Source organism: Schistocerca nitens, chromosome 4 (genome assembly GCF_023898315.1).
Source record: "Schistocerca nitens isolate TAMUIC-IGC-003100 chromosome 4, iqSchNite1.1, whole genome shotgun sequence".
NCBI lineage: Eukaryota > Metazoa > Arthropoda > Insecta > Orthoptera > Acrididae > Schistocerca > Schistocerca nitens.
Window position 1 is genome coordinate 842,914,731 of NC_064617.1, and position 22,540 is coordinate 842,937,270.

At 44.0% G+C, this 22,540-nt stretch overlaps 1 pseudogene; it reads left to right on the forward strand.

The window, feature by feature from the left end:
• The first annotated feature begins 21,833 nt into the window (after positions 1-21,833).
• Positions 21,834-21,951, forward strand: LOC126253967 (5S ribosomal RNA; annotated as a pseudogene).
• Positions 21,952-22,540: the final 589 nt, after the last annotated feature.

Sequence of the window (22,540 nt, forward strand, 5' to 3'; positions counted from 1 at the left end):
TTCTCCGGCAAGGTCCCGACAGTCACAGAGGGCGGGCCTATTAGTTATAGGGAGCTCCAACGTTAGGCGGGTTATGGAGCCCCTCAGGAAAATAGCGGGTAGGTCGGGGAAGAATGCCAGTGTGCACTCGGTGTGCTTGCCGGGGGGTCTCGTCCGTAATGTGGAGGAGGCCCTTCCGGCAGCTATTGAACGCACTGGGTGTGACCGGCTGCAGATAGTAGCACATGTCGGAACGAATGACGCCTGCCGCTTGGGTTCTGAGGCCATCCTTGGTTCCTTCCGGCGGCTGGCTGATTTGGTGAAGACAACCAGCATCGCACGCGGAGTGCAAGCTGAGCTTAATATCTGCAGCATAGTGCCCAGAGTCGATCGCGGTCCTCTGGTTTGGAGCCGTGTGGAGGGTCTAAACCAGAGCCTCAGACGACTCTGCGACTATAATGGTTGCAAATTCATCGACCTGCGTTATTGGGTGGAGAACTGTAGGGCCCCCCTAGACAGGTCAGGCGTGCACTACACACCGGAAGCAGCTAACAGGGTAGCAGAGTACGTGTGGCGTGCACACGGGGGTTTTTTAGGTTAGAGGGACCCCCCTTGGGCGAAACGATAAAATACCTGACGGCTTACCAGAGAGAACATCAGCATCGTTGATAAAGAACGTCCGTCCTCAGAGACCAAAAACAGGAAAAGTTAACGTAATATTGGTAAACTGCAGGAGTATCCAGGGCAAGGTTCCTGAATTAGTATCGCTTATTGAAGGAAATAGTGCGCATATAGTATTAGGAACGGAAAGTTGGTTAAAACCGGAAGTGAACAGTAACGAAATCCTAGACACAGAATGGAATATATACCGCAAGGATAGGATAAACGCCAATGGTGGAGGAGTATTTATAGCAGTAAAGAATTCAATAATATCCAGTGAAGTTATTAGCGAATGCGAATGTGAAATAATCTGGGTTAAGTTAAGTATCAAAGGTGGGTCAGATATGATAGTCGGATGCTTCTATAGACCACCTGCATCAGCAACCGTAGTAGTTGAGCGCCTCAGAGAGAACCTGCAGAACGTCGTGAAGAAGTTTCGTGATCATACTATTGTAATAGGGGGAGACTTCAATCTACCAGGTATAGAATGGGATAGTCACACAATCAGAACTGGAGCCAGGGACAGAGACTCTTGTGACATTATCCTGACTGCCTTGTCCGAGAATTACTTCGAGCAGATAGTTAGAGAACCAACTCGTGAAGCTAACGTTTTAGACCTCATAGCAACAAATAGACCGGAACTTTTCGACTCCGTGAATGTAGAAGAGGGTATCAGTGATCATAAGTCAGTGGTTGCATCAATGACTACAAGTGTAATAAGAAATGCCAAGAAAGGAAGGAAAATATATTTGCTTAACAAGAGTGATAGGGCACAAATCGCAGAATATCTGAGTGACCACCATCAAACGTTCATTTCTGAGGAAGAGGATGTGGAACAAAAATGGAAAAAATTCAGAAACATCGTTCAGTACGCCTTAGATAAGTTCGTACCGACTAAGGTCCAAAGCGAGGGGAAAGATCCACCGTGGTATAACAATCATGTACGAAAGGTACTACGGAAACAAAGAAAGCTTCATCATAGGTTTAAGAGTAGTCGAATCATAGCCGATAAGGAAAAGCTGAACGAAGCGAAAAAGAGCGTAAAGAGAGCAATGAGAGAAGCATTCAACGAATTCGAACATAAAACATTGGCAAACAAGAACCCTAAAAAGTTTTGGTCATATGTAAAATCGGTAAGCGGATCTAAATCCCCTATTCAGTCACTCGTTGACCACGATGGCACCGAAACAGAGGACGACCGAAGAAAGGCAGAAATACTGCATTCAGTGTTCCGAAACTGTTTCACTGCGGAAAATCGTAACACGGTCCCTGACTTCAGCCGTCGCACGGACGCCAAAATGGAAAATATTGAAATAAACGATATCGGAATTGAAAAACAACTGCTATCACTTAGTAGCGGAAAAGCATCCGGACCAGACGAGATACCCGTAAGATTCTACAGTGATTATGCTAAAGAACTTGCCCCCTTTCTATCAGCAATTTATCGTAGATCTCTGGAAGAACGTAAAGTACCTAGCGACTGGAAGAAATCGCAGGTCGTTCCCATTTTCAAGAAGGGTCATAAATCAGATGCGAATAATTATAGGCCTATTTCGCTTACGTCAATCTGTTGTAGAATAATGGAACATGTTTTATGTTCTCGTATTATGACGTTCTTAGATAATACAAATCTCCTTCATCATAACCAACATGGATTCCGCAAACAGAGATCATGTGAAACTCAGCTCGCCCTATTTGTCCAAGAAATTCACAGTGCCGTAGACACTGGCGAGCAGATTGATGCCGTATTCCTGGACTTCAGGAAGGCATTTGATACGGTTCCGCACTTACGTTTAGTGAAAAAAATACGAGCTTACGGAATATCGGACCAGGTTTGTGATTGGATTCAGGATTTCCTAGAAGAAAGAACACAACATGTCATTCTTAACGGTTCAAAATCTCCAGATGTAGAGGTAATTTCGGGAGTACCGCAAGGAAGCGTGATAGGACCTTTATTGTTTACAATATACATAAATGACTTAGTTGACAACATCGGTAGCTCCGTGAGGCTATTTGCAGATGACACGGTTGTCTACAAGAAAGTAGCAACATCAGAAGACTCGTACGTACTCCAGGAAGACCTGCAGAGGATTAATGAATGGTGCGACAGCTGGCAGCTTTCCCTAAACGTAGATAAATGTAATATAATGCGCATACATAGGGGCAGAAATCCATTCCAGTACGATTATGCCATAGGTGGTAAATCATTGGAAGCGGTAACGACCGTAAAATACTTAGGAGTTACTATCCGGAGCGATCTGAAGTGGAATGATCACATAAAACAAATAGTGGGAAAAGCAGGCGCCAGGTTGAGATTCATAGGAAGAATTCTAAGAAAATGTGACTCATCGACGAAAGAAGTAGCTTACAAAACGCTTGTTCGTCCGATTCTTGAGTATTGCTCATCAGTATGGGACCCTTACCAGGTTGGATTAATAGAAGAGATAGACATGATCCAGCGAAAAGCAGCGCGATTCGTCATGGGGACATTTAGTCAGCGCGAGAGCGTTACGGAGATGCTGAACAAGCTCCAGTGGCGGACACTTCAAGAGAGGCGTTACGCAATACGGAGAGGTTTATTATCGAAATTACGAGAGAGCACATTCCGGGAAGAGATGGGCAACATATTACTACCGCCCACATATATCTCGCGTAATGATCACAACGAAAAGATCCGAGAAATTAGAGCAAATACGGAGACTTACAAGCAGTCGTTCTTCCCACGCACAATTCGTGAATGGAACAGGGAAGGGGGGATCAGATAGTGGTACAATAAGTACCCTCCGCCACACACCGTAAGGTGGCTCGCGGAGTATAGATGTAGATGTAGATGTAGATCAGTGTATTTTTAAACACCAAACACTAGTGAAGCTACTAGTGATTAAGGCAAAATATAATAGTCAACGACGACATATTCACTGTTGGGTAAAGGTCCGTCCAGACTTCTGCGTCCATTGAAGTCTTCCACATGGCATCTGCTCGTATTGTAATGTCGTCTACCCTCCTTTAATTTAGCTGTTTTGTTGGTATTTTCTTATCTCTTCGAAACCAGCGAAGTACAACAGTCACATATCAACCATCAATCCGCCTTTTTATATTTCCTACCTACCTCAATTTCATGCCGTTTACCGTCCTACTTATGTCATCAAATCCATTCTGTTCCGTCTTCTATTTGTTCGTTTTCCTGTCACCCGTTCTGTTTCAAAAATGTTCAAATGGCTCTGAGCACTATGGGACTTAACTTCTGAGGTCATCAGTATCCTAGAACTTAGAACTTCTTAAACCTAAATAACCTAAGGACATCACACGCATCCATGCCCGAGGCAGGATTCGAACCTGCGACCGTAGCGGTCGCGCGGTTCCAGACTGTAGCGCCTAGAACCGCTCGGCCACCCCCGCCGGCCGTTCTGTCTCCCGAAAGCTCTCCTGTCTTCTTTTTTCGTTTACTATTCTGTTTATATATTACCCTGTCAGTCTAGTCGCCGTCATCAACTGCGCTAAATACAGAAACTCGTCAGCTGCTTCAATGACCTCGTTGTTAATTTACACTACTGCTTTTAGCATGTGTTCAATGTTCATCGTTTTTGTCCTATTGTAGTTGATTTTCAAGTTCACTTGAAAATCTGATCTATTAAACCCTTTCGTTAGTTGTTGAGCTTTATCTCTACTAGAGGTAAACAGAATAATTTTTTCAATATAATGTAGGTGGTTCATTCATCTTCTATTAACACTCAATGTTTTTTCTTCTTTCCAATCCAGTGATACGAAAATTTTCTCCAGAGAGTCTGGAAATAATTTTCGTGATGTGCAACTTCCTTGTTTCAACTATGAATTTCTCATTATCCTGAAGACGTCTAGCGGAAGCTGTCGTACAGACTATACAGTGTGTTAAAGGGTGTGTGTTAAGGGTATATTTTAACCATTGGTACCTCAAGATGTACCCACTTCAGTGTGGTATTTATTTTTTCTCTGCATCTGTCTCCCCTGCAATCACAATATATAATTTACTGCCTGACGTTTTCTGCACCGCCGTAACTGCACCACGAAGTCGACTACACCTGTTAGTATAGACTACCTATTTTGCGGCCACGTGTTCCCACTTCAGTACCTGACCTGCCGCCCAAGGTAAAATAAACAATAATGGCTTGCTTGTGTCATGAGTACTTGGAGGGACTAACCAACCTAAAAACATACTACTCGTAACAGCTATAATTATTAGTTTACAAGTGAAATAAATTCCGATGTAATGTTGTTCACCACACTGTAGTCAGTCATCAGTAGAAAAATCTGCACCCTGCATATTCTTCAGTATACTAACATAGAATGTATTTGTGTCTTGTTTCTTAAAGGCTGTTAGTACAATATATATTATTCTAATGCAAAGGATATTAAAACAATCAATAAGGGGAGGTTTACTATCTTTTGGTTCAAAAAATTGATTTTTAATTGCATTTTTGGATCCATAAAAGTGTTTATAATCCACCCCTGAAACGATTTTTCCGAATACGGAACGGAAATGTTCGTTATTCGCGGTTGAACAAAAACCTACATGAAATAGGCCTTTTTCACGCACCAGTTTTTTTCTTTCGGTGGACGAGTTACTGTACCAGTGCTTGGGAGGAAACACACAAAATTCAAATGAAAGTTTGAAGGCGTGTGTTTGGAAGTTAGCCCCCAAGCATTTGCATTCTGGTGCAAAGACAGTGGAGACTACGACTTTCTTGGCAGTGTGCAGCTTCAACGAAGCGTATTCAGCAATTCTGAAGACCATGACAACGATGGACGTCACCCTGGGACTCTATTCAACGCAGTTCGCCAAGCATTCGGACGACCACCGGATTCATGCGGCCGAAATCGCTTGTCATCGGGCGTCCGAGCGGTTCTGGAGCAGCGCAGGATGGTCCACATCGAGCAGAACACCCTCTATGAAGAAGAGGAAGGACTAGTTTATGGACCCGCAATAACAGATTGAACGTAAGTTGCATAATATTGGATTTATATGTAGACAAATCTTCAAACGTGTTTTTTCTCGAAACTACCTTTTTTTATCGCGCGGTATGGCAACTCCAAATCTAGTGAACCGATTTTCATCATTCTTTGTTTCCGACGAAGCTAACTAAATTGTCAAGGAGCTGTACCACTTTTATTCCGATCCCTCTACTATAAGTATTTTTACTTGGCCGACGAAGTCGAAAAATCGATGAAAATACCCTTTTTTTCAAATGGCAGCCATTTTGTTTCCTATAGTCCATATAACTTAAGCGAGGTACAACTCCTAAAGAATCTTATATACTTTAATAACGTCAACTCAATTTTTATTTCAGACGAGCCGGCTGACCTGTGACATACCGCGTGTGGAGGTCTACATCGAAATTTTGTTTCGTTCCGACGACACTTCCGCCTTTGCTCTTCGACATTTCCGGTCGAAAAAATTCTAGTTTGTGGAAGAAATATCAATAAACATTTTGATCAAATTTGACATTGATATCTATAACACATCCAGAGAAAAAATTCTCAAAGAACATGCTTTTTTCGGGCCAGAGATAGTAAACCTCCCCTTAAATATCTCACGTGTATGGTTTCACATGATTCTCATATTAAACAATGTTCGGAAGTGAATGTGTGCGAACGCTACATGAGTTGTTTACTTAGTTACTTGTGTAGTACACATTTTTAAGCACGTATCTTCCCAAACAGGATTAAATACTTACTGAGACCTCTATGAACTAAAAAGAGTAAAGATGGTGATGATGATGATGACGATGATGGCGGCGGTGGTGGTGGTGGTGGTGGTGGTGGTGGTGGTGGTGATACAAGGAGGTCAATATGGTTGTCCTGTGGGTTGTCAAGAATGTGTGAGAAGCCATTATACGATAGATTAATGGCCAATTTCTCACAAAAATATTCATTGGAAGAGACGCAGTGTGATTTTAGAAATGGTTCTTCAGTTGGAAATTCTTTCTTTCACGAAACACGGAAAATGCTCATAAATACCTATATGGTTCGAATAGCTCTGAGCTCTATGGGAATTAACTGCTGAGGTCATCAGTCCCCTAGAACTTAGAACTACTTAAACTCAACTAACCTAAGGACATCACACATATCCATGTGCGAGGCAGGGTTCGAACCTGCGACCATAGCAGTCGCGCGGTTCCAGACTGTAGCGCCTTAATACCTATAGTCACTGAATATCTACTGTGACTTAACCAAGCCGTGGAATTGGGTAAGTAAGTTCTAACATCGTGGACTTACGGTATAGCATTCGTTTGATTTCAATCTTATCTAAATAACAAGAAATGAGCTACTACCCTACTGGAGTAATATGCCGTCCCGTCTGTAATGGCGACGTCGTCAACGTGACGTTCACCCAAACCTCTGCTTCCTACCGTGTAACAAGGCGTGTTTTTCAGGGGTCTATAGCATGGAAATTCCTTTTTGTAATGTTCATGAACGGCTTGCCTTCAAATGTGATACTCAACTTCAAAACTGTACTGCAGCAAATGATAAATGGCTCTGAGCACTATGGGACTTAACTTCTGAGGTCATTGCAGATTCATAGACTTCGTCCCCTCTCGTCTCTGTTACGATTACTAGTAAGATTTGATGAAAGTCTCCAGAGAGGAAAACGGTACAGCTGGGCCTAGGGGGCCGGCCGGAGTGACCGAGCGTTTAAAGGCGCTACAGTCTGGAACCGCACGACCGCTACGGTCGCAGGTGCGAATCCTGCCTCGGGCATGGATGTGTGTGATGTCCTTAGGTTAGTTAGGTTTAAGTAGTTCTAAGTTCTAGGGGACTAATGACCACAGCAGTTGAGTCCCATAGTGCTCAGGGCCATTTGAACCATTTGGGCCTAGGGTTATTGTTGTTACGTTAACGTCGAATTATTTTGTGGAATGCTTTAACGTATATTTGTGGTTTCAGTTATCTGAGACTGCAGACGTGTGTGCAAGTTGCGTTTGCGTGAGTGTGTGTATGTGCTTGTGTGTTTGTGTGTCTATTGCTGACAAAGGCCTTAATGGCCGAAAGCTATAATTGTGTGAATCTTTTTGTTGTGCCTATCGCGACTCGAGTATCAACTTTCCTTCTCTAATATTGTTACATTCCATCCTAGATTTTCCATTGTTTGATTAAAGTATATTTTATGGGATAGCGGAGCCTCATCTCAGACAACGTAAGTGCAAAAATGGTTCAAATGGCTCTGAGCACTATGGGACTTAACATCATAGGTCATCAGTCCCCTAGAACTTATAACTACTTAAACCTGACTAACCTAAGGAGATCACACACATCCATGCCCAAGGCAGGATTCGAACCTGCGACCGTAGCGGTCGCGCGTTTGCAGACTGTAGCGCCTAGAACCGCTCGGCCACCCCGGCCGGCAGCAAATGATAAAATTACAATTTTCTTAATTCAGATAGGCAACTGCATACTATGGCGACATTCTGGTCGCGATGGCATTCAGCTTTCGTCCATGGTGAAATGATTCGCAGCGGTGATGAGGTCTCATTTCGGGGAATAAGAGTACCTGGTAAACCACACATTGCTGACGTACGCAGTATCTAAATGCACTAACCTTTGCGATTAAAGTGTTGTCCTTAACCAGCACCAGTAATTTAGTGACGTGTTTTGACTTCAGGTACTTACATTTCTTGATTTAATTGTAGAGTAATGCGGTTCAAGCAAAAACAACGTTGTTAGTCCTAATAGTAACTACTCCTGAATACCGTAACAAATGTCCTACTAACTTTGTAAAGAAAGCTTTCTCGCCTATGCTGAGACATTTCTGATATCTTCGTTGCTCCGGCCGTTTAGTTCATTGCTTACTCCATGGGAAAATTCTTCCACTACCATGTTTTTGCAGTTCTGGCGTTAACCAAACCGTTGTTCTCGAACCAGATATTCCTTAATCTTTGCTTTGTTTATTTATAAGCCTTAGTCCGTGCTAACTAAGGTCTCCGTTCTTTTCAACAGGTCCAAGTGTTCCTTACTTCTGTTTGGACGTCCCTATCATATGTGAACCTTAGCACTGATTATTTCTCTTCCGCTCTCACTTTTATTACTCCTCCAAAACTTTCTTTCACTGCTTCATTGGTTCTTCGAAACTTCACCTCTAATCCGTCTTGTATTAAGTGGAAAATCAAAGTTATGGTGCACCCTTCGACCAAAGTTATGGTACACCCTTCGACAAGTTTTACAATTTTTCTGTATATTAAACAACGTAATATAATTTCTCTGTTTTACCCCTCTAGTAACTTGTAGACTGTACATAGCGAGTCGTAATCGACACCTTTTAATGTACAGCAACGCTCCTAGGGAAAGCGTAGTCTCGTTAATAGCATCTGAAGAAAGCGTGATAATAATTCACTTCAACGAGTTTCTTGACATCTACCGATGCACTACCTTACAGTAATTGTTTCGCTCCCCATACAGCACAACATTACGACAAGCAAAACTTACGATAAGAAACTGTCTATTTTTTCCTAGACTGAGGTTCAGTGAGAGCAACCGCAAGTCACTCGTGCACGCAACAGCTTGTCAACAGCAAGATTCCGAAGACAGAGAACGAAATGAAATGGCTGGCTGTTATTCAGGATTAACATTTTTAAAACTTTTTTTATTACTCATCCACAAAAACAGTTTAGCTTTCGGTAGCGAACTCTGCCGAAAGAAAATATTATCCATTGATATGCCCTCTTACTGTATATTCCCAACCATTCACAATGAGCCCTTGGTGGATATGTAAGGGTTGATATATCCGGTCCAAATCGGTCAAAACAGTACCGTATATTTCTAATAAAAATGTCGGCAGGAAACAACAGTGGCCTCCTATCATTCTCATGCAATGGTCTGCAAGCGAGCATCGTTCACTCGGAGAGTACCACGCCTGAGACTGCAAAGTCTAGCTGTAGTTTGTAGAATTAAACATATTGATTTACTACAGCAAAGATATTGTCCAGGATTCGAGTCTGAGGATACAAACCAGCAATGGGATGTTTTTAAAACAATTTATATGTCCTCTGCATTACTCATATATGCCTTGCAGTTATGTAATGCGAAATATCGCGTGGTAGCCCCAGTTCTGTGCGCGTAATCTGTTCTGGAATATCAATATCCTAACTGCGAACGCCTGTCTAATTCCCGACTGAAATCTGTAATTATCATTATTTCTTACAACTAGGACCACCTAGCAATTTGAAGTATTTTTCTTATCCTAAATTTATATTCTTCGATGTTTCTTTCTAGTCGTTTTCTTGTTTGCATAACCCATGCTATTGGTGACTTATTTTTCCTGAAATACAGCATTTTTGCTTTGTTTGTCTGTTCTCATTCATTCGATAGAAATATCCAAAAAAGAGTGACTTTTGCTTTGCCATTAATTCTAATATTTTCTGCATATTTTAGTTTATTGCATTACTTTTTACTTTCCAACTATATCTAGTAATCCGTTTCTCATGTATGTCTATTCTGTCCAGGTTATAGTTAATCGTTAGGCAATAACATGCATTCCAGTCGTATCATTGTGGTACAGTGTTTTGTTTTGTATTTCTAGAGATGTTAGACTTTTTTTTATTAAATCATACGGTCTTTCCATTTTACTAACTCTTACATCAGTTGCCTTCTTCTTTTTCTGCGCTTATTCCATATCTTCACGACGTCGGCATCTTAATCTGGATTTGGCAATGCTGGCGGTCAACGGTAGTGGCCGGGTGCCCTTCCATTTATAGGGCATATTTAAGACAACTATGGTTACTTTTTCGTCGTGATGTGACATTTAGGATATCACTAGAGCAAACGTATGGTCGAAGCATTTAACGGATTGCACCGAACTTACTCTGTGAATATATCATGAAGTCAGATATTTTAATGCACTTCTTCTTGTTGACCTAAGTTATGTCTTTAGGTTTTCAAAGTAGTCATTATTTTCAGAATCTTGTTCTCCTCCATATCAGGCTGACGTTTCGATTTGAACCTTTGAAGCTGGTTTGTACTTTGGAGGAGAACTGCTTGTAAAAGGTAAGGGATTTAACTAGAAACGCCTTTTTTTAATTCTTCAGCAATGTCCATTACAGCTCACATGTGACTGTGTGTGAAAATTCGTTCTGGATATATCTCTTAGGCTTGTCACATTTATTTCCTCCATTTTTTACACGAATGAGCAGCCACAGATCAGTGTGTCACCTGAATTAAGAGTTCTCGTCCGTATTCCTTGGCTTAAATAGTTCATAACCAGGCTCTCTTCCAACATATTCTAGACTTCAGACTACCCACTAGATCAATCTTTGACCATTAACTACAATCCAGAAATACACAAGCAAATTAAATATTTTTAGCATTCTGTTGTATTTCGAGTTTGCGTACGCGTAACGGAAAACCCCACAAAGTCATTATTTCTCGGAATAAAGGCGCCGCCTGGTGTCGGTAGGTTCAACAGACCCATACCGGCGGCTGGTAGCTAGAGAGTTGACGTGAAACGTGCCTGGGCAAGTGTAGACGAAGAATATTGCCCCCGAAAGTTTCAATTTAGAAACGACAAATAGTTTCAATCTCGCAGTTGGTGTAATTGCAAGCAAACAACACTCCTGATAGATAGATAGTTATATGTTCCGTAAATCATTTGAACGATTGTTTTATCGAAATGACGTGGAACGAATCCGTTTATGTGATATGCATACATGACTACTGTTAAATTAAGCAACACACTATTTTGTAATCCTACTCATGCAACTACACCTAGAAACTAACTTGTTTTCAGACTACCAGTTTTTAAATGGTAATTCGTTCATTGGAGAGAAGGAGTTGTCCAGAATAAATGATTTTAGGTTAGATTTAAAACCGTCTTTGCTCTCTGTTAGCACTTTCATATTATTGGGCAATGGATCAAAAATTGTTGTTGCTGCATACTGAACTACTTTCTGAGCCAATGACAGCTTTAATAATGACTAATACGTGTCATTATTTCCTGTACATGTAATTATTTCCTAGGTAATACGTGTCATTATTTCCTCTGTTATTGGTATGGACATCAGTATTCGTATCGAACTGTGATGGATTATTTATGACGAATGTAGTTGGCGAATATATGGATTGTGATGGTGCAGTTAAAATGCCTAACTCCTTGAAGAGGTACCTACATGACCAATGCACGTGAACGCCTCATATTATTCTTACTACTCTGTTTTGTGCAAATCAATACTCTCCTTCTCAGTGATGAAATACCCCAGGCCGGCCGCGGTGGTCTAGCGGTTCTGGCGCTGCAGTCTGGAACCGCGGGACTGCTACGGTCGCAGGTTCGAATCCTGCCTCGGGCATGGGTGTGTGTGATGTCCTTAGGTTAGTTAGGTATAAGTAGTTCTAAGTTCTAGGGGACTTATGACCTAAGATGTTGAGTCCCATAGTGCTCAGAGCCAAATACCCCAGGAAATCATTCGATAAGACATTATAGAATGTAAAGATGTAAAATATGTCAGGAGGCTGATTCTTTTGATTCCGAGATTATCAATTACAGAAGAAGCAAAAGTAGCTAAATTTAATTGTTTGAGAAGCTCAGTAAGAGTCTTCTTCCTATTCAAGATTTTAACAGTATGTACGCCCAAAAATGTTGTGCTTTTTATCCTGTTTACTGACTCCTGTTGATGTGCTACATCAATTGTCGTTAGACTATTTGTTGTACAGAATAGTGTTTTTTCAAAGTTTAGGGGTATACCATTTTTAGAGAACCACTTAACAAATATTTGAGGAAAATCATTGACAATCTCTTCTGTAATTTTTTCGTCTAATGGGATGTTCAAATGGTTCAAATGGCTCTGAGCACTACGGGACTTAACATCTGTGGTCATCAGTCCCCTAGACTTAGAACTACTTAAACCTAACTAACGTAAGGACATCACACAGATCCATGACCGAGACAGGATTCGAACCTGCGACCGTAGCAGCAGCGGGGTTCCGGCCTGGGGCGCCAAGAACCGATCGGCCACAACGGCCGGCTAATGGGATGTATTGTGAACTAGTATCGCCTGCACCTATGTACCAGTTCTGCTTGTTGAATGTTGAGTGCAAAATCATTCACACAACACACGCACACATACACACGCGAGGACTAGAAAACGCGAGTGCATACGCAGTGGCTAGCACATTGGACCCGCATTGGAGAGGACAACGGTTCAAAGCTGCCTCTGGGCATCTTGATTTCTCTGAGTGTGGTGTCACCGCCAGACACCACACTTGCTAGGTGGTAGCTTTAAATCGGCCGCGGTCCATTAGTACATGTCGGACCCGCGTGTCGCCAGTCAGTGATCGCAGACCGAGCGCCACCACACGGCAGGTCTCGAGAGACGGACTAGCACTCGCCCCAGTTGTACGGACGACTTAGCTAGCGATGCACACTGACGAAGCCTCGCTCATTTGCAGAGCAGATAGTTAGAATAGCCTTCAGCTAAGACAATGGCTACGACCTAGCAAGGCGCCATTAGCATTACATAGCTTGTATCTAAAGAGTCTCACTTGTATCGTCAAGAGCGATGTACCATAAGGATGGATTAAAGTTAAGTATTCCTGGAGCTACGTACTTTTCTTTATAGCATTCATTACGTATCCTGTTTCAGACCTATCTACTAGCCTGCGTGAGTTAACGCGTGCCTTTCGGCTACTTCCCAGTGGCGTGGCTGTCTTGTTACGCCACAACACTGAGTCCGTAATTTCCCTAAATCGCTTAAGGCAAATGCTGGGATGGTTCCTTCGAAAGGGCACGGCCACTTTCCTTCTCCATCCTTGCATAATCCGAGCTTGTCCTCCGTGAATAATGACCTCGTTACCGACGGGGCGTTAAACACTAATTCCTTCCCTCCTCCTTCTCCCGCTCACAAGGAATAGAAGTGGAGCCGAAATTGAACCCTGTGGGACTGCCTTTGTGATTACCTCCTCAGTCACAAAAAATTTTTCTACCCCTCCAACATTGTTTCAGTTATTCAGCACAACCTTTAGCATTCTGTTTGTTATGATTTGTAGATACTTCTCAGTTCCTTTCTGTCCATTCCATCGAGAGCGCCTCCCTGCTGAAAGGAATGAGTGTGCGTCTCCCGCTTTGTCCGCCAAGCACAGAGAGCTGGCTCATTTCCACAGCATAGATTAGCAGCAATTTCGACCCGTCGCGCCGCTGCGGAACTGGCGGCCTTGGCGGCGACACGCCATGCTCGCCGCATCGCCAGTGAACATTGCCCCCTACCTCTGGTCCCCTCCCCCCTCCCCTGTACTTCCCCTACTCGAGCTTTGCACGCTTTGGTAAATTTACTCCCCTCCACTCGGCAGCCCACCTTCTATGCTTACCACCTCTTCCTGCCAGCCTGCCTGCCTATCCACCCACTATACTCCCCCCTCCTCGGCAGGAGGGGGTTCCCCTATTGCGGGTGCGTCCGGCTGTTGTCGCCATAGGAGCACCCGAGCCGACCAATCCGCCGCTCCAGAGGGAAAAAAGGAGAACGGAGACGTGCGCACGCCATTCTGCCATTACTTGATTTGCATCCCAAGTGCGGCGTTAAAGCGTCCATTTACCAGGCGGTGCCGGCAATCGATACACGGGCCGCGTCGCGGCTCGCGTGTCGCTCGGCGGTCGCAGAGGCCGCGCCGTGGGGACGCGCTAGGCAGCTACCGCTGCTGCCGCTGCGGCTTCGGGCTACTGCCTCGATAGCCATCGCCGCGCCACGCAATGCGCCAGCCGCTATCTCAGCTCGCTCCCTCTGTTCGCACGCGGCAACCGTGCGCCCGCGCCCGCGTCATCCGACGCCCCTAATATGCAAATGAGACCAATTACGGTGCAACCTGCGTCATTAGCGCAGATGTAGGCACATAAATACTGCGGCGCCGCGGGTCAAGCAGCTTATCTCTCTAACTACGGAAACCTGTACACAAGAGACTCTAGCCTCGCTCGTAATCAAGGCGGCAGTGCGGTAAACTTGAAAATGGGATATGCTTAGACTATGTGCTACAGCTGAAGACTAAAACACCCAGTCCCAATTCATACGTTGCACATCTGACTTCCTTCTGGAGAAACAAAAATTTGTTTCTCAATAAAAATGGTCGTACTTACCGGGTGATCAAAAAGTCAGTATAAATTTGAAAACTTTATAAATCACGGAATAATGTAGATAGATAGGTAAAAATTGACACACATGCTTGGAATGACATGGGGTTTTATTAGAACCAAAAAAGAAACTAAGTATTGCTACACGCGTGAAAGATCTCTGCGCGCGTCGTTTGGTGATAATCGTGTGCTCAGCCGCCACTTTCGTCATGCTTGGCCGCCCAGGTCCCCAGACCTCAGTCCGTGCGATTATTGGCTATGGGGTTACCTGAAGTCGCAAGTGTACCGTGATCGACCGACATCTCAATGTCTCACCATAATTCCGGACATGCTTTACAGAGCTGTTCACAACATTATTCCTCGACTACAGCCATTGTTGAGGAATGATGGTGGACATATTGAGCATTTCCTAAAAAGAACATCGCTTTGCTTTGTCTTATTTTGTTATGCTAATTATTGCTATTGTGATCTGTCGGGCATTTTTTGAACTTTTGTAATTTTTGGTTCTAATAAAACCCCATGTCATTCCAAGCATGTGTGTCAATTTGTACCTCTCTATCTACATTATTCCGTGATTTATTCAGTTTCCAAATTTATACTGACTTTTTGATCACCCGGTATATATGTATTAATCGACCACAGTATTACAGCAGCTGGAGGGAGAGGGCGCTTCAGTCGGCTTGTCATCTGTTTTTGTAGGGATATTTCACGTCGACACGCTGAACAATTTAATAGTAAGCGGCAAAAGTCATGATATACCATCTAATATCGTGTCGGATCTCCTTTTGCCAGTGAAATACGACAAGTCGACGTGGCATGGACTCAACAATTCGATGGAAGTCCCCTGCAGAAATATTGAGCCACGGTTCCTCTACAGCCGTCTATAATTGCAAAAGAGTTGCTGGTGCAGGATTTTCTGGACGAACTGATGTATCGATTATTTCCCATAAATGTTCTATGGGATTCACATCGACGTATAAGTGTGGTCAAATGATTCGCTCGAATTGTCCAGAATATTCTTCAAAAATTGTTCAAATGGCTCTAAGCACTAAGGGACTTAACATCTGAGGTCATCAGTCCCCTAAACTTAGAACTACGTAAACCTCGACACGCTAACCTAAGGACATCACACACATCCATGCCCGAGGCAGGATTCCAACCTGCGACCGCAGCAGCAGCGCGGTTCTCGACTGAAGCGCCTAGAACCGCTCGGCTACAAAGGCCGGCCCAGAACGTTCTTCAAACCAGTCGCGAAGAATAGTGAGGCGGTCACTTGACATTGTTGTTTTGGAACATGAAGTCTATCAATGGCTGCAAATAGTCCACAAGTAACCGAACATAACAATCATCAGTTCAGCTGGACCGGAGGACGCAGCCCATTCCATGTAAACGCAGCCAGCACCATTGGGGAGGCACCACCATCTTGCTCACTGCTTCGTTGACAACTTGGGCCCATGGCTTGTTGTGGTCTGCGACACACTCGAACCCTACCATCACCTCTTACCAACTGAAATCGGGACTCATCTGACCAGGCCACGGTTATACAGTAGTCTAGGGTCCAACCGATATGGCCACAAGCCCACGACAGGCGCTGCAGGCGATGTCGTGCTGTTAACAATGGCATTCGCCTCCGTCGTCTGCTGGCAAAGGCCATTAACGAAAAATTTCGTCGCTCTGATCTAACGGATACGTTCGCCGTAAGTCCCACATTGATTTCTGCGGTTATTCCACACAGTTTTGGTTGTCTCTGGCTCTGAGCGCTATGGGACTTAACATATGTGGTCATCAGTCCCCTAGAACTTAGGACTACTTAAAGCTAGCTAACCTAAGGACGTCACACATATCCATGCCCGAGGCAGGATTCGAACCTGCGAACGTAGCGGTCACGCGGTTCCAGACTGAAGCGCCTAGAAACGCACGGCCACACTGGCGGGCTTTGGTTGTCTGTCAGCATTGAAAACTCAATGAAAAGGCCACTGTTCTCGGTCGTTAAGTGAACGCCTCCATCCACTGTGTTGTTCGTGGTGTGAGGTAATACCTGAAATCTGATATTCTCGGCACACTCTTGACACTGCGGATCTCGCAATATTGAATTCCCTGGCGATTTCCGAAATGGAGTGTTCCGTGCGTCTAGCTCCAATCACCATTCCGTGTTCAAAGTCTGCTAGTTCCAGTCGTGACTCCATAATCACGCCGGAAATTTTTCACATGAATCAACTGAGTGCAAATGCGAGTTTCCCAATGCACTGCCCTGTTATACATTGTGTACTCGATACTACCACCATTTGTGTGTGTACGTATCGCTATCCCATGACTTTAGTTACAGTGTACGAATATATGCACAGCTGTCTCCAAAAAATGGCTCCAAGCACTAGGGACTTGACTTCAGATGTTATCAGTGCCCTAGACTTAGAACTACTTAAACCTAACTAACCTAAGGACATCATACACATCCATGCCCGAGGCAGGATTCGAACCTGCGACCGTTGTAGTCGCGCGGTTCCAGACTGAAGCGCCTAGAACCGCTCAGCCACACCGGCCGGCCGCCCTTCAGATTTGACTGATTTATCGTGTAACCGAAGATTAGCGCGTACCTTTTGGCACTCATGTGGATGACTTCAAAGTCTTCATTATTTATTGTCTATTGCCAATTTACGCGCAATTCAGGCATCTTTTCTGAATCGTTTTGCAATTTGATTTGATCTTCTGATGAGTAAACGACAGCAACATCTGCAACCTAAGATGGCAGCTCAGAGTGTCCACTAATTCGTTTATATATACAACGAACAGCAAAGTGCTTGTAACACTACCTTGGTGAACGCCAGAAATCACTTTGTTTTACTCGATTACTTTCCCTCAGTTACTACGAACTGTGACCTCTCTGACAGGAAATCGGGAATCCAGTCACATAACTGAAACGATATTCCATAAGCACGCAATTTCACTACAAGCCGCTTGTGTGGCACAGTGTCAAAGGCCTTTTGGAAATCTAGAAATCTGGAAATAATACGAAATCCTTTGTCAATAGCCCTCAACAGTTAGTGTGTGCAAAGAGCTAATTATGTTTCACACACACTGTGTTTCACATATACTATTTACTATCTAGAAAGAAATACTATGTGGGTAAGAACCACCAGCCGCCTGTTAGCGTGAGCGTGATAATGTAGAGATAGAGAGAGAGAGAGAGAGGAGCAGGGGGAAGGGGAGATGAACAGACAGCTAGGGGAAGGAGGAGATGAACACAAACAGGAGGAAGAGAGATGGACAGACGGATGGGGATGGGGATATGGACACAGAAAGGGGAGACGAGGAGACGGACGGAGAAAGGAAAGAGGAGGAGATGGACAGGGACAGTGGAGGAAGAGATAGGCCGAGAGAGGCGGAAGGAGGGGATTAGAAGAGAGAGAGAGGGTGAGAAGAAAATAGACTGAGAGAGGGGGGAGGGGCAAAATGGACAAAGAGAGGGGGAAAAATGAGGGGATAGGCGCAGAAATGAGGAAGGAGGACATGGACTAGCAGAATATTGGAATAAACACATATCCCGGCAACGCAACGTACTCAGCTAGTTTCACATAATTATTGTCCGAATTTTAAAAATCTAAATAATGTCATAATCTATTTATTTCGCGGTAAAATCTCACGTTAACGGTTTAGCACAATAAGTCAGGTTTTAAAGTTACGAGCTGTGTATATCTCTTCAGGCAGTGTAACTCAAGTGGCGCACATAACTTCCGTTGAGCAAGCAGTAAAGCAAACAAAAGAAAAATTCGGATTAGGAATTAAAATCCCTGGAGAAGAAATAAAAACTTGAGGTTCACCGATGACATTGAAATTCTGTCAGAGACAGCAAAGGACCTAGAAGAGCGGCTGAACGGAATGGACAGTGTCTTGATAGGAGGATAGAAGATGAACATCAACAGAAGCAAAACGAGGATAATGGAATGTAGTCGAGTTAATTAGGGTGATGCAGCGGGAATTAGATTAGGAAATGAGAGGCTTAAAGTGGTAAATGAGTTTTGCTATTTGGGGAAGAAAATAACTGATGATGGTTGAAGTAGAGATGATATAAAATGTAAACACGAAATGCCAAGGAAAGCGTTTCTGAAGAGGAGAAATTTGTTAACATCGAGTATAGATTTAAGTGTCAGGAGGTCGTTTCTGAAAGTATTTGTATAAAGTGTAGCCATGTATGGAAGTGAAACGTGGATGATAAATAGTTTGAACAAGAAGAGAATAGAAGCTTTCGAAATATGGTGCTACAGAAGAATGCTGAAGATTAGATGGGTAGATCACATAACTAATGAGGAGGTACTGAATATAATTGGAGAGAAGAGAAATTTGTGGCACAACTTGACTATAAGAAGGGATCGATTGGTAAAGCATATTCTGAGGCATCTAGGGATCACCAGTTTAGTATTGGAGGGCAGCGTGGAGGGTAAAACTCGTAGAGGGAGACCAAGAGATGAATACACTAAACAGCTTCAGAAGGATGTAGGTTGCAGTAGGTACTAGGAAATGAAAAAGCTTGCACAGGAAAGAGTAGCATGGAGAGCTGCATCAAACCAGTCTCTGGACTGAAGACCTCAACAACAATATTTTCATCCAGTTACTGAGAATGAGAGCGCTCAGCGACTGCCAACAAATTTCACACATAATTTCAAACCTTTCCGGTACTTTTTGTCGCTGACAACCCTCCCCCCCCCACACACACACACAAAATAATGAAAGAAAAAAGCCCACCGCGTATTAAGTTTTCGCTGTTCATGTACACACATCAAAAAAAAGTTTTGCATCACCTCGTTTCCGAGCGTCCCCGAACCTGTACAGAAAACTGGAATAGAGGTCAACATAAACATCGTTTCCGCCCTTTTTATTGCTCATGAAAGCCACTCATTGCATGTTGTACCACCAAGCAGCTAGACCTTCAGAGGTGGTGGTCCAGATTGCTGTACACACCGATACCTCTAATATCCAGTAGGATGTCGTCTTGCATTGATGCATGCCTGTATTCGTCGTGGCATACTGTCCACAAGTTCATCAAGGCACTGTTGGTCCCGATTGCCCCACTCCTAAACGGCGATTCGGCGTAGGTCCCTCAGAGTGGTTGGAGGGTCACGTCGTACATAAACAGCCCTTTTCAATCTATCCCAGGCATGTTCGATAGGGTTCACGTGTGGAGAAGTGGAGAACATGCTGGGCCCTCTAGTCGAGCGGTGTTGTTATCCTGTAGGAAGTCATTTAGCGATGTTGTTATGCTGAAGGAGGTCATAGTAGGGCACTTACGTATCGTACAGCCGTTACGGCGCCTTCCGTGACCACCAGCGGCGTACGTCGGCCTACATAATGCCACCCTAAAACAGCAGGGAACCTACACCTTGCTGCATCTGCTGGACAGTGTGTCTAAGGCGTTCAGCCTGACAGGGTTGCCTCCAAACATGTCTCCGACGATTGTCTGGTTGAAGGCATACGCGACACTCATCGGTGAAGTGAACGTGGTGCCAGTCCTGAGCGGTCCATTCTGCATGTTGTTGGGCCCATCTATACCACGCTGCATGTTGTCGTGGTTGCAAAGATGGACCTCGCCATGGACGTCGAGAGTGAATTTGCGCATCTTTCAGGCTATTGAGCACAGTTTCAGTCGTAACACGACGTCCTGTGGCTGCATGAAAAGCATTATTCAACATGATGGCGCTGCTGTCAGGGTTTCTCCGAGCCATAATCCGTAGATAGCGGTCTTCCACTGCAGTAGTAGCCCTTGGGCGGCCTGAGCGAGACATGTCATCGACACCTCTTGTCTCTCTGAATCTCCTCCATGTTCGAACAACATCGCTTTGGTTCACTACGCGACGCCTGGACACTTCCCTTGTTGAGAGCCCTTCCTGGCACAGTGACAATGCGGACGCGATCGAACCGCAGTATTGACCGTCTAGGCAAGGTTTAAATACAGACAACACGAGCCGTGTACCTCCTTCCCGGTGGCATGAGTGGAACTGATCGGCTGTCGGACCCCCTCCGTCTAATAGGCGCTGCTCATGCATGGTTGTTTTCATCTTTGGGCGGGTTTAGTGACATCTCTGCACAGTCAAAGAGAATGTGTCTGTGATACAATACCCACAGTCAACATCTGTCTTCACGAGTTCTGGGAACCGGGGTGATGTAAGACTTTTTATGGTGTGTGCAATAAAACTTGAGTACGAGGTATGACATTTTAATTTATTGGTTTCTTACTGTAAAATGTATTCACAACATATTTTCAGACAGTATGCACATATATGCCTTTGAATGAACATGCATAATTACGAGTAGGCCTACATCATTGTACGACACATTATTCAGGAGATATGACGTTATAAATAGTGAAATTCGTGGAAAACTAGTATTTCTTAAAACGGACCGTCTTCAACCGTAAAGGTTTTGCATGCTTAACGTCAAATATTTGACACATTAACTTGGAGTTTCTTCGGTATTACTTCAGTAACTTCGTTCCACCAACACACAGGGACAGTAGTCTTGTTGCTTCCAATGGGGTGCACGAACAGAAAACGTCAGCTGTTAACTATTTTTATATCGGAGGATTAAACTATGTAGTCACCTATTATTACTATTTTATCTCTAATCAACTACATATCATAACGCAAGTATAGCGGATCATCTAAAGTCAGCTGCGAAATAATGCAGTTTTAAGTCAAAACTCTGAGTACGGCAATGATAGACTCGGTTGTACTGTTGACTTAATGCTTACTAATGACTTTTCTTGATGTTCCAGAGTTTTTACTTGTTTATTCCTCAGCTAAATTACGATAACCTTGCAAACTTGCGGATCTGTTCTACATCGAGTGCCGTGCTAAAATGACTGAAGAAAATATTTTTGAAATCGTTATCAAATATTTTGAAAAGTGTTTCAAGATAAAATAATAACAGAAGAAACAGTTTTATTCTTCCGAATGAGGAACGCGTAGCTAGCTAATTCCCACAGTTCGAAACTACCCACGCTAGTCAGCAGTTATTTGATTTGATTGTATTGGCATCTGTTGTACCTAATTTGCGCCCAGCATCATATTACGTTAGTGGCACATCTGATTATTGCAAAAGATTTATGTTAGTATAAAGATTGTGGGCCAACGGCCTTGCCGCAGTGGTAACACCGGTTCCCGTCAGATCGCCGAAGTTAAGCGCTGTCGGGCTGGGCTAGCTCTTGGATGGGTGACCATCCGGTCTTCCGGGTGCTGTTGGCAAGCAGGGTGCACTCAGCCCTTGTGAGGCAAACTGAGGAGCTACTTGACTGAGAAGTAGCAGTCCCGGTCTCGGAAACTTGACGTACGGCCGCGAGAGCGGTGTGCTGACCACATGTCCCTCCATATCCGCATCCAGTGACGCCTGTGGGCTGAGGATGACACGGCGACCTGTCGGTACCTTTGGGCCTTCATGGCCTGTTCGGGAGGAGTTTAGTTTAGTTTAATAAGAAGTGTTAAAATGAAAACGTCGTAACAACCAAACCGGTTAAAATTAGCATATGCCTCTTTGGGATAACTTAGTGAGACAACTAGGAATGCGAATGTAGCTTCATCACCACTGTGCCTTCGGCAGGCAAGGTGATGCTCAGCGTCTTTTTCGACGTCCAAGGTCCGATACCCATCGAAATCCTCAAACCATTGACACTGACGTGTACTGCGAGACACTTCGTAGTCTACACAAGTACATCAAGAGCAAACGTTTTGGGCTGCACACGGAGGGAGTGATTCTGCTATAGCGCGTATCCGCATCTATCCGAGGTCACGCTAAGTGTAACGGTCAAGTCCAAGTGGGGAGTGGGGGCAGGTTGAG